Raw genomic sequence first — 19,039 nt, 5'->3', positions numbered from 1 at the left:
ATATGAAGCAATGGTAACTCGCAAGTCCTAGACATGTTATGCTCCATAATGACAAATATGAAGCAATGATAAACCCCACCCCCAGACTTGTTATGGTTGCTTACTGTCATTAAAAAGAACTAGTACTACTAGTATTTAATAAGCTTACATGGTGATCATTAACAGATTTGCCAAATGCTAGAAGCTTATGATCATTCAATTTACAAAGCCTATATTCAGGAATATAATGAGCTCCCTGTTTCGATTTGATACAAGCAAAATTGTCTCCGAACCTTTAGATGAGATATGTATGATGCTCGAGGTGCTTGATGACTCCTTAGATCTATTAAAAGATGCCACATGGATGAATATTAACATGTAGGAGTGTCAAAGGACTTTGACGAGGTCGGACGGGTGAAAAACGGGGCTCAAAAGTCCCTTGGAAGGGTCATGCACCTAAGCCACTTTGGATCCACTTTTGATCCACTCAAACAGTTTAAGAGCGGGTCAAAACAGCCTCTAGTGGGCCTTTTCTTGCATACTTTGGGCCCTAATTATATAATATTTAGCCAAACTATAAATATTTGGTAGCTAGTCTTATTTAGTTAATTTTTGTTGATTGATAATGATGAATTCATGAACCTCCATTAGGCGTGTTTTGAGAGCTTGGAAAAGTGAATTTTGATCTTTAATTAGAAACATTAGTTTTAAGAGAGATTCAATCCCCTTTGCGGTCACGTAAGATTTAGGTGATATTTGATAATTTTGAAGGGAGGTTTTTGGGTTTAATACTCCATTTGATTGCCCTTTTGTATCATATTTGTATCTATCTTTCTATCTTTGATATTCTATCCCTCTATCTTTACTTTTTCGCATTTATATTTGAGTTTTAATTTTGAGAATCGTATTATTTTCTATCATAGTCGTGCATGATTTTGTTCTTACAAAGTCAAATCTTGGGTCTAGTCCTCTTAAAAAATCTAAAATCACAAAAAAAAATTACTATTCACGTTTTAGGTCTTAGGTCAAATTTTAAGTTATTGATTTTTTCGATTCCTTGTGTTTCTAGTGTTAGAATTGTGTTCGATACTACTATATGAGTTTTAAAATCAAATTTGGGTTAAATCGAAGCTTATTTGAGTGTTCTATCCTTGTTGGAAGCTTGGATCGAAGAAGTTTGTGGTGAATTAAAAATCTAAAAATTTTGGTGAAGAATTTGGACAAATTGATGTTTGAAATAAGTTTAGAAGGCTAAGAAGTGCCTATATTTAAAATTTCAATTCACTCAAAGCTCTGGAGAAAAAAGTTAGAAAGACTGATGTTCTTAGTTTGTTCTTGAGGATTATATATTCATGTTGATATTTTAGCCAAAGGTGCTTGTTTGATCCTAAAATAAGGGGGAAAAAGAGTGAAAAGTGTTTTTTTCTAAGGCATCTACAAAGATTCCAAGGATATACCAACAAAAGAGGACACAAAAGACCAATTGGAGGGCATTTCTGCCAATTCAAAGGCATGGGACAGTGCGCTTTAGGTATTGCATCACCTCAAAGTAGTAGCACCTGTGTCCAGGATGCCTTATACCTATGCCCTACCTGCTAGAGCACGTCCCAAAACACAGATACAAAGATCAAGTCCCAAACGCATTATTCAAGCCTCCAAAATCAATTCAACACTTAAATTACTCCATTGCGCAAAGTTTACTTTCTAAGTTTCATTTTCTTGATTCCTAAACTCATCATTTGATTCTTAAACTGTTCAAAAACTAAGTAATTTATCTACCAAGTTGATTGATTAGTTCTTGAGTCCAATTTCTTTCATCGTCCAATCTCGTTCAAGCTTTTCTCTTTGTAAATTCATTGTGATTTCTTGATTCAAGACCTTAATAAAATTTCAACATTCCCTACTCCAATTGTGAGTATCACAACGGTGAGATTCATATAAGTGTTGGTGAGGAGCTTTACTACTAATCTTGTTTGTTTATTTTGTAGGTACAAGGTTAATAAGGAAGTATGTCTTTAATATCCTTGGATACTTGTGACTACGACATAGGAGCCTACAATTGTGGTGAAGATAGTTATGGCTACAAAGAAGAGAGAGATTATGAAGGCTATGAATATAACCATGATCAAGAATTGGATAAAAATAAGTGATACTATTCCGAAGGCGAATGTGACATGAATTGTGATCCTAGTTCTTATAATGAGTATGGAGATGATGAAGAGCCTTGTGATGGATCTTATGGAGAATATAGGGCATGTGAAAAGTATTACACTTCCTACTCTGAGCCTAGAGGTGTTGTAAGGTATAACCCATTTATTTACAAATCTTAAAAGGATCATGGTAAGCATGTATGTAAGGATTGTGAAGTTTCGTATTCCTAGTCTTTTAGTACTTCTTATCAAGGTCAAATTGATGTGAATGGTTATGCTAACTACAGTAAAGTTTACTCCATGGGAATGAAAGAGCATTCATCTCCAAATCCTAAGGTCTTACTCTTCTTATACTAGTGTCCAAACATATGGAAATGGGAACCAAGGTAGATATGGAGAGTATTGTAGGAGTCAAGATCTTCCTACTCTCCCTGTCTTTATAAGAGAGTCGGGTCCTGAAGAATATCTTGATTGGGAATGGGAATATGAAAGGATCTTCATGGATTATAATATAAGCAAAGTTGAAAGAGGTATGTCTGACCTTAAACATATTCAAGGTCCAACACCGTTGTGGTGGGAACCCATAATGAAGTCCTGCCAAACATAGAGTGCCTTGAAAAAAGTCATTAAGGGTACCAATGCACCAGTGAGGTATACCAAGTTTTATAATGTTGATCTAAGAAGAAATGTTCACTCTGGAAAGATAATCATTTGTTGGGTTTGGAGATGCCTCCTTGTTCTAGATGATTGGTGCTATAGAAACTACATGTTTCCACCCATGGTTTACAATCTAGGGATACCTCAAGATCCTACTTTTTCCATACTTCTTGGAGGCATATAGATTTTTCGAGAAAGTAATGGTTTCCTTCACCCGATATGGGTACTATGAGGAGGTATGGTGTGACATCTTCCCCTTGGAACATGGACAATTATTCTTAAGTGTCAAATTTTTTGCACGACATAAGGTTCCAAATGTAAAAAATTTGCCTAAGATTGTAAAAGACCAATGAGGAAATCATCTCTTTCCATCCATTCTTCCTAAATCTCAAAGATATGTGACCACTTACTCCAAACCTAAGGAGATTGAGAGAAAATAGAGTGAGGGGAGTAAGAGAGTGCAAGGTAGAAAACTAAGAGATGGAAAAGAAGATTTGAGAGGAGTGAAGTGAGGGGGTTTCCACCAAATCGAGCTAACATTGTTTGTCCTTCTTTTAACAAGGACGTGTGTAGGTACCAACATGAAAGAAAGAGGAGAACAAGAACAAAAATAGAACACTCCCTTTGAATATTCGAAGAGGTCAATCTTAGATGTTTCCAAGTCTTGTGAAGGACCTTCGCCCCAAGGCAAAGAATAATATCTCCTAAATTTCAAGGTAAAATAGCTAACTCTTCTACTTTTGTACATGTGAATGATGATTGTGTGGCTAGTATTATATTAAGTGTGAGTAGTAGCTTATCTATATGTGAGTCTCGTGATTCTTTGCCTCTTGTTGATGATGTACCCGTTGAGAGTGTAGAAACACTAGTTGATCCTATTGATGACCTCATTGACTGTTCTAGTAAGATTAATTCGAGTAGACCTAGTGTTGAAGCAAATATGATGAATGATGGTACACTGTCTTATGAAAATTGTGTTGAACAACTAGTGGGTGAAATGAGTACAACACTTAAGTATGGTTGTGACGTGATTAATTAACCTCAAGTGAGTGACGATATTGAAAATATTGGTCAAGTAAATAGAAGTGAACCCTTGAGCATCTCCTTCCTTGAATATGCTATTGTTTGTCTTGATCATAGGGATGATTATGTGCTTGAAAATTCTTTGAAAATTGATAGTTGTGTTATTGAGAGTGAACATACAAGTTCTAATTCCCCTTCATAATTTGATCCTTCTCAGTTTAAGAACAATATCGTGTTTAAAGATGGTACAATCACTCTTAGTGAACTTAGTTGTAATACCCCTATTTCCCTAGCTTAGTTTAGCTTTTAGTACACGAGTATCTCTGTATAAAAAATTTCAAAATACTCAGAATTTTTCAATTTAAGACTTGCCATTGTGTAGGAAATTCAGTCAGCTTTTTAATAATATAAATTTCGGCCAAATCCAATACACGGATGAGAAGTTATAGTATTTTTAGTGAAACAGTGTGTCAAAGTTGGCATCACCTCATCGTGGTGAGGCTCAAATTGGAATTCGTCAATTTTTAGTGTGCCATCGCAATAAGGCAGCATCACGCCAAAGTTCTAGTTCCTCTTTGGCATTTTCCAGCGATCAATCGCGATAACGGTGCGTCGCTCCGATGTCCATTTTCGCAATTGTCATTTTCTAATGAGGCTCTGCAATACCTCAGAATCGCGCCAAAAGGCAATTTCAAAATGGTCCATTTTTGAAAAGTTCCAATCGGTTTCCAGTGGCTCACCGCATGCCACCACATCATAGTGAAGGCTAAAATTGGGATTTTCAGTGATAAAAATTTAATTCTTTCCAGGGGTAAATTGGTCTTTTTCCACGACCCTAGTCAGTCCTAAACACGAGATTAATGCCCTAAATAACATTATTAGTAATTATATGTTCAATTCCTCTCAAAAATCAAATCATTCTCTCTTAATTAACAAAACCCTAGCCTTCAAGAATCAAGATCAATTCTCAATAATTCCTTCAAGAATGTTCAAGAAGTGAATTTCTCAGGTATGTTAGGCGTTCATTCATGGGTTCCTTACACCCATGGAGTCCAAGAACCCTATTTAAAAATACAAGTTTACAGATTTGTGATTTCCATGATTGAATTAGATTGTATTCATGATTATGATATTGTTTGGGTTCCAATCAATGATTAATTACAAGTATCATGAAATTAAGATGGCATATGTGATGAAATATTTGATTCTCATCATTAATCCTTCAATTTACTAGTTGAATGTTGTGTCCATGATTATTATATGTGTTTATTTCTATATGAGATTATCATGCTCCCCAAGTGTTTGATAGGATGCCTATGAAAGTTGAATAGTGAAATCATGATATTTTATCATGTGGTCCCATTCATGTACAATTCATGTCTCTCAAGTGTTTGACAAAATGTCTAAATGAATCCATTGTGAACAAGAAACTAATGTTAAGTTTTCATGATTGTGCCATGTTTACTATTGATGCTATCAAGTCATTGGGGTATTTAATACCCAAAATCTAGCTGTATACGTAGAGTCACAGTAGCTTCAAAATAGTCTCAGTAATGCCGCAATAATAGTAATCAGCCAATTACAGAACTCTGTTAAACTCAACTCAGTCAAATCAGTCTAATAATCAGTGTCATTCAGTTAGGAGTAAGATTTAACACTGCGCGAATCTAAGGATGGGGGCTTACTTGTTAGCAGAGGGTGTGATCCTTAGTAGCAGTTCTTGCATTCCAGAACTATGTAGCCAGCATAGGTTAAGATATTTACCTGCCAGTTGAGGTTTGATAAGGTTTTTACCTGCCATTTGAGGGTAATACCATTCTCATTAGGGAACATGATAGTATAGGGTGATCCTTAGTCCTTTGAGATCACATTTAAGTGGATCAACATAGACAGTGTCTGTACCTGTGGCATGATACTAACACCCTTTCAACTGGGGTTACAGGCTAGAACCCAACCCATTTAGAGAGGGACATGTCGGTTAGATGATTACCTCCCATAGTTTCAATCTTAGTCTCAGTATAGAACTCAGTCCAATTCTTCAGAATCAGGACTATCCGGAATAGTTACCGAGTTATTAGTAATTAAGTTATCAGTAATCTTAGATATCAGTTACTTAGTTATCAGAACTCAAAATTAGTTTCAGTATATATAAATATATATATGCACAGTATTGCATACATAGTATTTACAGTAGTTTCAATTATCCATGTACTCTTATTTAGTAATATTCGTATCACTCAGTCAGTTATTGATCATGCATGAACCCATGCATTTTAGACTTACCTCATCTAGCATCTTAGTACATTCCACATACTAATCGCATGCTCTTTTCTTGCACTATGATGTTTCATATCATAGATTCGGATGCTCAGGTACCTAACCGCACCTAGTCAATTTAGTTAGCAGCAATAGATTTAGTAGTGAGTCCACATCCATCAAGGATATTATTTATTTTAGTATTATAGTAGATTCAATATTCTATTAGTCGAAGTTAGTTGAGGGATTGTCCCATCAACTCCACATTCAGACAGTTCAGTTAGAGGCTTTTAAGACTAGACTAGTTCAGACAGTATTCAATTTTCAAATATTATTATCAGTTGCTATATTTATCATTAATCAGATTGTAAACCTTATGGAATTTTAGCCTAACTTCTGAATTATTTTAGTATTATTATTCAATGCTCACAGTAGGTACCATTCATGGGTTAGCTTGTGGTCTTTCGGGGTCGCAAGCATCATGTGGCATCCGAGGTGTAGACTTGGGGTGTTACAAACTTTGTATCAGAGACTAAGATTCAATGTAGTCCTAGGGAGTCTGAAAGTCGTATCAAGTAGATTTTTGTGCATGGGTGTGTAGCGCACCACACTTAAGGGAAAGAGGATATGAGGCATTTTTAGGAAACGTTTCCCTTCTTTTAGTAATCATGTCATGCGAGTAAGCTTGAACTCAAGTTAAAATCTTAGTCTAATTCATTTCTTCCTTCCATATATAGAACATGCCTCCCAAAAACACCAATGGAATAAGAACTGGAAACCAGCCTGAACCTCCAACCGTTTAGGAAGATTCCCTGGACGAGCATGTCTCCCATGTAGAATTCAAGGTTGCGTCCACCACTCTAGCCCATTCTGTAGTAGCCTAGAATGAACAGCCAACTGTTGTTCAGGCTAACCAAGTGGCCAATTCTATTGCATCTAGGATTTGGGACTTCACCCAAATAAATCCTCTTCTATTTTTAGGATCTAAGTCTGAAGAGGATCCACAGGAGTTCCTCGATCAGGTGCAAAAAATAACAGATATTATGGGAGTGACTTCTAATGAGAGTGCTAAGTTTCCAGCCTATCAGCTACAAGATGTAGCTCATACATTGTTTAAGTAGTGGAAGGTAGATACGGACATAGATGCAGGGCCTATAGAATGGGAATAGTTTGTTACTGCTTTTCTAGATAGATTCTTTACTTTAGAGTTGAGGGAAACCAAGGTATTCCCTCATGTTTACTCAGTTAGCTAGGTTTGCTCCCCATGTAGTAGCAGACAATAGGTCCAGAATGAGCAAGTTTATGCATGGAATATCAGAGAGTACAGTTAAGAAGTGTAGAAATATGATGTTAATTAAGGATATGGATATATCTAGGCTAATGGTCCATGCTCAGTAGATAGAAGAGGCTATGAATAAAGAGAGAGAGAAGGAAAATAAGAGAGAGAACAGGTAGCTTTAATTTCTCTCAACCTAAGTTAGAAGGCGATAATCGTTCCCATTTTTGCTCAAAATCTTCTATTCAAGCTCCGTCCTCAGGCAATACTCTAGTAGATAAGTTCATAAATAGTTACAAATATAGGGAACGAGGCTCTAAATCTCAAGGTTGTGTGAGCAGTGCTCTAACAAATCTCCTTTGTAAGAAATGCGGCAGAAACTACTAGTGTGTCTGCAGGGTTGGCAGTGATGTTTCTTTTGGGTATGACAAGCTAGGATATAGAATTAGAGATTGTCCTCAGTCAAGTTCACAGGGTCAGTACAATCGTCCTTCAGCTCAGTTCGGTCGCTCGAATCAGCAGGGTACCATTTCCAGTGCCACCTGTGGGCAAAGCCCAAATAGGCTTTATGCACTTTAGTCCAGACAAGATCAGGAAATTTCTCCTGATGTGGTCACTGGTACATTACAGATCTTGCATTTACATAGTTGTAACTTATTAGATAAAGGATATTTTCTATCTTTTGTAACTCCTTACATAGTAGTCAACTTTAAGATCAAACCAGAAGTCTTAACAGAACCTTTCTCAGTCTCTACCCCAGTGAGTCAGTCTATCATAGCCTAACGGTTATACAAAACTATCCGATCATGATATTTTATAAAGTCACTTCAACGAACTTAGTAGAGTTAGAGATGATGAATTTTTACGTCATTCTCGGCATGGATTGAATCCATTCATGCTATGCCTCAGTTCACTGTAGAAACAAAATTGTTCATTTTCAATTTTTAAATGAACTAGTCCTTGAATGGAGAGGTAGCACTACAGCGCTTAAGGTTTAATTGATTTCATACCTTAGAGCAAGAAAAATGTTATCCAAGGGATGTGTCTATCATCATGTGCGAGTCAAGGAATCTAGTTCAGAGACTCTTAGTCTTGAGTTAGTTCCAGTAGTAAATGAATTCTCAAATGTGTTCCCTAAAAATCTTCTTAGAGTTCCTCTTGAAAGGGAAATTGACTTCAAAATAGACCTTTTTCTAGATACTTAGCCTATATCTATTCTGCCATAAAGCTTGGCACCAGCTGAACTTAGAGAGTTAAAAGAATATTTATAGGACTTTTTATGCAAGGGGTTCATCAAACCCAGTGTTTCCCCATGGGGCACACCAATCTTATTCGTGTATAAGAAAGACGATTCACTCAGAATGTGTATAAACTAAAATCAGTTGAAAAAAGTCGCAGTCAAGAACAAATACCCACTTCACAGAATTGATGATTTGTTTGACCAAATTTAGGGTGCCAGTTATTTTTCTAAGATAGACCTTAGATCTAGCTTTCATCAGCTCAGAGTCAGAGAATGTGACATTCCAAAAATAGCTTTTTGAACACGGTATTGTCACTTTGAGTTTCTAGTCATGTCTTTTGGCCTCACAACTTCCCCAGCAGCTTTCAAGGACTTAATGAATCACGTGTTTAAGCAGTACTTAGACATGTTTGTTATAGTCTTCATCGGTGACATTCTTGTCTATTCCCATAGATAGAATGATCACGCAGATCACCTCAAAATCATACTTCAGACTCTCAGAGCCCATTAGTTATTTACCAAATTTAGAAAGTGAAAATTTTGGCTAAGGTTAGTAGTATTCCTTGGTTATATCATTTTTGGTGATGGCATTAAAGTTGATCCTCAAAAGACCAAGGCAGTGAGGAACTAGCATAGATTTAATACTCTATCAGATATTAGGAGTTTCTTGGATTTAGCTAGCTATTATCGTTGGTTTGTTGAAGGGTTTTCGTCTATTACATCCCCCATGTCCAAATTGACTCAGAAGAAAGTTAAGTTTGAGTGGTCAAATTCTTGTGAGAAAAGGTTTTAGGAGTTGAAGACCTGACTCGACTCTCCTCAGCCCAGTTATGGCATTACCAGATGGTTCAAATGGGTGTATAGTGTACTGTGATGCATCTAGGGTAAGTTTAGGTTGTTTCCTCATACAGAGAGGTAAGGCTATAGCCTATGCTTCTAGACAGCTTAAGCCCCATGAGAATAATTACCCTACCCATGATCTTGACTTATAGCTTTAGTATTTGCCTTATTGATTTAGAGGCATTACATATATGGGGTGCATATAGATGTGTTCATAGATAACAAAATCTTACAGTATGTGTTCTCGCAAAAATATATAAATATGCATCAGAGAAGGTGGTTAGAGTATTTGAAAGTGTATGATATGAGTGTTCTATATCATCTGGGCAAGGCCAATGTAGTGGAAGATGCTCTCAGTAGGTTGTCGATGGGCAGTGTTACTCACACTGAGGATGGTAAGAAAAAGTTAATTCAGGAAGTTCATCATCTTTCTTAATTAGGTATCCTCTTGATCGATTCAGTAAAGAGTAATGTGTGGGTGCAAAATAGTTCAGAATCATCTCTAGTTTTTGAAGTAAAGAAAAAACAGGATAGAGATCCCAGTCTAGTTAAGCTGAAAGAGTCAGTCAGCGATCTAAAAGTAGAGGTTTTCTCCTAAGGGGGAGATGGTTGTTGTGTTGCCAGGGTCGGCTAAGTGTGTCGTGTGTAGATGACTTGAGACAATGAATTCTTGCTGAAGCACATGGTGCACGCTACTCGATTCATCTAGGGGCCACTCAGATATATGATAATTTATGGGAGGTCTATTGGTGCAATGAGATGAAGAGGGATATCACTAAGCTCGTAGCTAAGTGATCTACGTGTCAGCAGGTTAACATTAAGCACCAGAAGCCTCGTAGGTCCATGTAGGAGTTTAATATTCCCATATTAAAATAGGAAGAAGTGAACATGGACTTTGTGTTGGGTTTGCCTTGTACTCATCATTAGCAGATTTGATTTGGGTTATTATTGACAGGCTGACCAAATTTGTTCATTTCTTACTAGTCCATATTTACTATTTAGCTGAGGACTATGCCAAACTCTATCTCGAAGAGTTGTTCAGGTTGTACGGAGTCCCATTTTCCATTATTTCAGATAGAGGTACCCAGTTTACCTCACACTTTTGGAAAGCTTTTCAAAAGGGTCTTGGTACCCAAATTCTCCTCAATACAACCTTCCACCCTCAGACAGATGGTCAAGAAGAAAGGACCATTCAGACTCTAAAAGATATGTTAAGAGCATGCGTTGTTTATTTTAAAGGTAATTGGGAAGACCGCTTGCTTTTGATCGAATTTGCATATAATAATAGTTATTATTCTAGTATTCAGATGGCTCCATTTGAGGCTCTTAATGGTAGGAGACGTAGATCCCCAATTAGTTGGTATGAGGTAGGTGAGGCTGTAGTATTGGGTCATATATGGTGTTTGATGCCTTAGAGAAAGTTTAATTGATCAGATTAAGGCTTATGCATCCCAGAGCAGACAGAAATTGTATGCAGATGTAAGGAGAAAAAATCTCAAGTTTCAAATTGGCGATTTTGTATACTTGAAAATCTCTCCCATGAAGGGAGTGAAGAGGTTCGGCAAGAAGGGAATCCTGATATGTCGGTCTTATAGAATTCTCAGCCTTTATGATAAGGTATCTTACAAGCTTGAGCTACCTTCAAACTTAGCTTCAGTGCACCCAGTATTTCACGTCTCCTTTCTAAAGAAATGCATTGTTGACCTAACAGTTGTAGTCCTCTTAAAGGGTGTAGATATTTAGAATGATCTCTCTTTCAAAGAGGTTCCGATCCAAATCCTCGATCGCCAGATTCGTAGACTAAGAAACAAAGAAGTTCCCTTGGTCAAAGTTCTTTGACTGAACTAGTCAGTTGAGGGAGCTACTTGGGAAGCAGAAGCAGATATGAAGACCAAGTATCCTAACCTGTTCTCTGCAAACTCAGACTAAGCTTGAGGTAACAGTCTTCCATATATTTACTCAGTTCCATGTTCAGTTAAAGTTGCAAACCTTAGTAGCATTTACTATTAAATATCATCTTTATGACAGTCATGCATTCATGAATCAGTTCAGTCGTGTACTCATGCTTCAATTGTGCATAGTTAGTATGTAAACACAGGCTAACGGTATTTCTCAGCTTAATCAGCCTCATTCGAGGACAAATGTTCCCAAGGGGGAGATATTGTAATACCGTGTATTTCCCTAGCTCAGTTTAGATCTTAGTAGACAAGTATCTCTATATGAAAATTTTCAAAATACTCAAATATTTTTGGTTTAAGACTTGCCATTGTGTAGAAAATTTGGTCATCTTTCTAACGATATAAATTTTGCCTAAATCCGATAAATGGGTGAGAAGTTATAGCATTTTTATTGAAACAATGTGTCAAAGTGGGCATCACCACGTCGAAGTGAGGGTCCAATTGGCATTCGTCAATTTCCAGCGTTTCATAATGATATGCCCGTATTGTGCCAAAGTTCCAGTTTCCGTTTGGCATTTTCTACCCAGTACATTTTTTGAATTGTCATTTTCCAGTGAGGCTCCGCGATACCTCCGCGTCATGCCAAAAGCCAATTTCACAATGATCCATTTTTGAATAGTTCCAGCCAATTTCCAGTGTCTCACTGCATGCCACTGCGTCACGGTGAAGGCCAAATTAGGAATTTTAAGTGACAAAAATTTAATTCTTTCGAGGGGTAAATTGGTCTTTTTCCATGACCCTATTCAGTCCTAAACACGAGATTAATTCCCTAAATAACCTAATTATTCATTATTTTCTCAATTCCCCTCAAAAATCAAATCATTCTCTCTCCATTAACAAAACCCTAGCTTTCAAAAATCAAGAGCAATTCTCAAGAACTCCTCCAAGAATCTTTAAGAAGTGAATTTCTCAGGTATGTTTGGTGTTCATTCATGGGTTCCTTCAACCCATGGAGTCCAAGAACCCTATTTAAAATACAAGTTCACAGATATGTGATTTCCATGCTTAAATTAGATCGGATTCATAATTATGATGTTGTTTCAGTTCCAATCCATGATTAATTATAAGTACCATTAAATTAAGATAGCATGTGTGATAAAATATGATTCTCTTGATTAATCCTTGAATTTTCAAGTTTTACGTTGTGTTCATGATAATTATATATATTTATTTCTATGCAAGATAATCATTCTCCCCAAGTATTTGATAGAAGTGAAATCATGACATGTTATCATGTGGTTCCATTCATGTCTCTCAAGTGTTTGACAAAATGACTAAATGAATGCATTGTGAACAAGAGACTAATGTTAAGTTTTCATGATTGTGCCATGTATACTATTGATTCTATCAAGTCCTGGGGGTATTTAATACTCGAAATCTAGCTGTATTCCTAGAGTCACAGTAGCTACAAAATAGTATCAGTAATACCACAACAATAGTACTCAGTCAGTTACAGAACTTAGTAAAACTCATCTAAGTCCAATTAGACTAATAATTAGTGTCATTAGTAGGGAGTATGATTTAGCACATAGAAAATCCAAGGTTGGGGGCTCACCTGTCAGCAGAGAGTGTGAACCTTAGTATAAGTCCTTGCATTCCAGAACTTAGTACAAGTCCTTGCATTCCAGAACTATATAGCCAGCGTAAATTAAGATATTAACCTGCCAGTTAAGGGTTTATATGGTGTTTACCTGCCAGTTGAGGGTAATACCATTCTCATCAGGGAACCTTCCAATAGAGGGTGACCCTTAGATCATCGAGATGAGATTTCAGTAGATCCACAAAACCAGGGTACTGACACCCTTCAAACTAGGGTTACAAGTTGGACCCCAAACCATTCAGAGAGGGGTATGTTGGTTAGATAATTACCTCCCACAGTTTTTATCTCAGTTTTAGTATAAAAATCAGTCCAGTTCTATAGAATCAGGACTATCAAGAACAACCACCCAGTTATCAGTAATTCAATTATCAGAAATCTCAAATATCAGTTACTCATTTATCGGAACATAGCTTTAGTATATATATGTATATGCGCAGTATGGTATACTCAGTATTTACAGTAGTTTCAGTTATCTATGTACTCTTATGCAGTTATATTCATATCACTCAGCCAGTTATTGTTCATGCATATGAACCAATGCATTTCATCCATATCTCATCTAGCATAGCGGTACATTCCATGAACTGATCACATACTCTTTTCTTGTGCTATGATGCATCATATCATAGGTTCGGATGCTCAGGTTCCTGACTGTGCCTAGTTTGATTCAGTTAGTAGTAGTAGATTCAGTAGTGAGTCCTTATCATTCAGGGATATTATTTATTTCTGTATTATAGTAGATTGATTATTCGATTAGTCAGAGTTAGTTGGGGGATTATCCCATTAACTCCACATTCAAATAGTTCAGTTAGAGGATTTTCAGACTAGACGAGTTCGGACAGTATTATGTTTTCAACTATTATTATCATTTGCTATATTTATCAGTATTCAAATTGTGAACCTTAAAGAATTTGAGCCTAACTTCTATATTATTTCAGTATTATTATTCACTGCTCATAGAAGGTACCATTCATAGGTTAGCTTATAGTTTTTCGGGGTCGTAAGCATTGAATAGAGTCTGGGGAGCAAACTTGGGGCATTACATTAGTATTCTGAATAATTTTGATGGTGTATCTCATCTTGAGGGATATAGCCTATATGACAACCCACTATAGTATGACTGCATTCCTCCTAAAAATGGAAATATCTTCCTTGAAAATGAGAGTACTCTTAAGGAAAAGGACTGTGAGGTTTTGAAAAGAAATGATCATTTGAGTTATCATAACTTTGATTTGCTGGAATATTTAAGAAACCCAATTATTTATTGTTTGTATAAAAATTCTTGTTGTTGTGATCCTTTGTACGACACCCTACCCTTGTTTGATAATTAGGAGGATGAATTGCTTGATTCTTGTGATGGCTTGAGTAATGATTCCTTTGATTATAGTGGTGGTATGTGTCTACTTGAGGATTATTCCTTTGAAAGAGAAAGTATCAATTTTCTTGAAATTGTTTCTTCTACTTTGTGTGCTCCTATTGTTGAGAATACTCATGGTGATGATCTTGAATCTAATAGTTAGTATATACATGAGGACACATTGGTTGAAGTTAACTTGAGTGATACCTATCTCCACTTTCCATTTTCTTTTGATGTTGCTTATGCTAGCGTGGAGAGTATATCTTTTGATTAGGGTAATGTATTTGGGGAAAAGAAGTATTGTCTAAAACCATGTTTATGGCCACGCTATCCATTTGTCCCAGTGACAAATTTGAATATGATGATTTCCCCACATACAACTTGATGCTTGGTCTAGTATACAAGAAAAGTTTAAAAGAAGATGTTGGAATCCTTCCCTATAAAGTCTTTCTTGGGGATTTAATAACTACTTAATTTACCCAAGTTGTGCATGAGAGCAATTTCCAACAAAGATAAACATTCATTAAAGAAGAAAAATAAAGAAAAGATCCAAGAGAATTCAACATTGTGTTGTTCCTATCTTTGACAAGGTTTCACTACTTGTAGGTCAAGGAGAGAGCCTCCTCTTGAAAATACTTTGGGTTGATTCCATGCTTGTGATCCCCTTTTTTGTGATTTGTTTACAATTGGAGACCCTTATCGTAAATGATGTTATTTGAAGGAAAAATGTCATATGTGCTTAAAATGTTTTGATTCCATCTTTGTGTGCATTAAGTGTTATTTCTTTTGAGCCAAATGGCCTTCTTGTAGATAATAGCACCTTGAATGATTCTTTAACCCTTGATTCCTTTCGATACTAGTTCTTTGCGAATGATGATATCCATGCTAGTCTTGTATTTTCTTTATGTAGAGGTAGGGAACATGTTGGTTGGTCCACTGTTTTTAATTACAATGATATATGGATCTTTTTGACTTTAAAACAAATTGAGGCACCACTCTAGATGTGGTCTCTTAAAGAGGTGATGAAGCAATTGTGTCTTATGTCTCCTAAGGTGAAGGTAGCCTTAGATTTGGCATTTAGTGATGCCATTATGACCTTTATGGTTTTCTTACCTCTTGGTGATTCCCATATCCAACTCCTTTTCTCATTTTTTAATAAGGTTCAGATGTTTACCTTGAAGGATCCTTGGTTATATCTTAAGTGTGTCCAACCTTGGCATGATGCTTTGATCATTTGTGCTAACTCTAACCCTCATTTCATGAGGATGTTGTATTTGTTTGTCCTTCTTTTGTTTTTTAAGGTTTGGATTTAAGGTCGAATCCTTTTCAAGAAGGGGAGGATAATACAAGCCAAATTTCCTCCGGACCTTTGGATGAGATATATATAATGCTCAAGGTGCTTGATGACTCCTTAGTGCTATTAAAAGATACCACATGGAGAAATATTACCATTAAGGAGGGTCCAAGGACTTTGATGAGGTCTAAGAAGTGGAAGATAGGGCTCAAAATTTCTTGGAAGTTTCATGCATCGAAGGCACTATGGATCCGCTTTGATCCGCTCTAACATTTCAAAAACAGGTCAAAACAGCCCCTAGTGGAGTTTTTCTTGCATTTGGGTTACTTTTGGGCCCTAATTATGTAATATTTACCCAAAATATAAATACTTGGTAGGTAGGCTTATTTAGTTAATTTTTGTTGATTGATAATGATGAATTCATGAACCTCCATTGGGAGTGTTTTCAGAGCTTGGAAAAGAGAATGTTGATCTTTGATTATAAACAACTGTTATAAAGGAGAGTCAATCCCCTTTGCGGTCACTTAAAGTTAGGTGCTATTTGGTAATCCTTAAGGGTAGTTTTTGTGTTTGATACACCCTTTGACTGCCCGTTTTTTATCAGATATGTGTCTATCTTTCTATCTTTGATATTCTATCCCTCTTTCTTTACTTTGTCGTATTTAGATTTGAATCTTCTTGGCAAGAATCTCATTACTATTATAAATTAATACCTTCATAATTTCAATCAACCACAAGCCAATAAATAAACCCCATTCCCATTGCAACAATAGAAATTAACAACATTCCAAGCCTCATCCCCTTATAACACTTCCTCACAAACACTTAGTGTACAAATAAACCAGGCTTCTTAAAAAACCATTGTAGCAAGTAAAAATAAGTACATGTCCCGCTCAATAAACATTACAATTATTATACTCAAAATAATTAAATAAGGACCTATTGTTACGACCCGAGCTGGGGCCCTGGCCGCGACGAGCATCCCAAACCATGAAGGCCCGAGCACCCTTTTCTATCTGGCAATCATACACAACGTTCATACAATGTAAAGAAATGCAGAATATTAACATACGAAAATATGGTCAATCTCATAGCTCAACTGATCAAAATGAAAGAAAGTTCTTTACCTTCAAAACAACAACACCAGTTTACGAAATCTCTACTAACTGAAAATCAAAATCTGTCATAAAACTGGGACAAGGCCCCCGGTAGGACCATAACTCAAAATCTGACTAACAATTTTTAACAACTAGGCCTTTCGGAATAAGGGAGGATCACCAACTGCAAATCTCTAACACACCAATCAACTGCTTAGTGGGACCCCGGGACTGTGCCTCGGATCCTTTAAAATGATATATCAATCTCGATTTAATGTTTTCAAAATTAAAAATGCATACTTACATATATACGAGTAAAAATTAATTTTTAAGTGGAGGCCTTAAGACCAAAATAATACATATATCATTTTAAAGGATTTCATGATTTGTCTATCCAAAACAATTGTTCAAACCATTGTTATAAACATCATAACATGCTTTCAAAAGATTGATATAACTTATTCCCGTAGAGTTTTTATAAAATTCAAATACTTTAGATTAGATATTTCGAAGGATAGAACCTGAATCTTGATTCGTTTCTTAAAATCTTGACCCAAGAGCTTGATTCTTCATCTTTGGAGGCTTAGGATTTTCTTAAAGAGAAAGAGAGAATAATGATGTAACTAATGCTCTTTTGGGACTTCAATATTGTTTTTTGGAAGGTTGTGGGTGAGTTAATGACCCTATTTCCCTCAAATACGCAAAAATAGAAACTGGAAAATAAGGGGTGAAATGGATCGCGAGACCTCACTGTTTCTCTCACGAAAATAGCTATAACTTTTCGCTCAGGTATTGGATTAAGAAGAAATTAGTATCATTGGAAACATGATGCAATTATATACAATTTGGTGGTCTTGAGCTGAAAAAACTATACTTGTATCGAAAGTTATACACATTAAAAGTAGACCCTTGTAGAATTGAATACAAAGATTTAGCTGAATCAAAGGATCTCAACTTTGCTCTACGTGATCCTATGAACATTTATCACCTCGAAAGCACTTCAAACGCAAGGACAAAGATCATAAAACATGAATTTAAATATAAATCATAGGATTATATTTTACACATGTAGGAACAATGGTTCAATTTCTAGCTCAAAAATGTAGGGTGTTACATTTTCTCCCCCTTTGGATCATTCATTCCCGAATGATGGGTAGGGATTTTTTGATGCTCTAAAAGTGTAGATTAAAGAACGTAACCTTACATTGAACATTTTTCTCAACAAAATATCCCATGGCATCATATGAGATTTATGACAACCCCTAGTGAAATGTGTAAGCCTGAAACATGAGATAATAAGAATTTATAATAGAGATGACCTTGCACATGAGTTCTAGGGATCATGATCATAACAACATATGGTATGACTTTATTTGGTGATCATAGGCCTGATTTACATTGGTACTAATCATGAAATACGATTTCATGAAAGATAAGAAATAGAAACATTCCCTACCATACAAGATACCATGAATAGGCCTAAAACTTAGAGACACTACTCAACTATGCCCCAAACAATAGATAACACACTTCATCATTTCCAACTTACAATTCTCCCATAACACATCTAACCACAAGTATTTTTGTCCCGTCACATAATACTTCTATGCTAACCCTAACTCGGAGGAAAGAGGTGCTAACTTAAACTACGGGACCCAGTACTCTATATCACATTAAGAAATCGCCTTACCTTATCACTATAATCCAACAACCTCAAGTCTTAATTCAAGGGATACTAACAACATGGCACACTGGTTTGTATTTTCATCAATCACAACATTCATGCCTATCATTACTACACCCCACTTTATGGATCTCTCCAATAAGACCAGCAAATTCAATCATTCTCATAAAAATTCTTGCCATATATTTCCCTATTAACTATTTCACATAATGAAAGTTCATCTCCCTCTTTCCCCTTCTTTTATAACATTAGCTCAAGAAATTACATCAAGATTTTCACCGTCAAGAACGTCTACTTCCCTACCTAAAACATTACTATGCTTTCACAACAACCATCCTACCAGCACATGGAGGGTCATTGAGGGCCCGAGCATAAGTATCATGAATGGGAGAAAATTCAGGAACTACCTTAATTCACTATCTCCCCCTTAGGTCAAAGTCACAATCCTAGAATTCTAAACATACCCCTTCATCAAATCAATAACAACAACTCTCAACACAATGGGGTATCACCATACACATAAATGCTAAACTCCCCTTTTTTAACTATGCTCTAAAGGAATTGCTTCCCAAGAATTCTACTCTTAATGCTATCCTCTACAACCTAAAAGCTAATACTCACAATCTCA

This window comes from Capsicum annuum, chromosome 8 (genome assembly GCF_002878395.1).
Source record: "Capsicum annuum cultivar UCD-10X-F1 chromosome 8, UCD10Xv1.1, whole genome shotgun sequence".
Classification (NCBI taxonomy): Eukaryota; Viridiplantae; Streptophyta; class Magnoliopsida; order Solanales; family Solanaceae; genus Capsicum; species Capsicum annuum.
The sequence above is the reverse complement of the archived record's forward strand: the minus strand, read 5'-3'. Positions refer to the sequence as shown.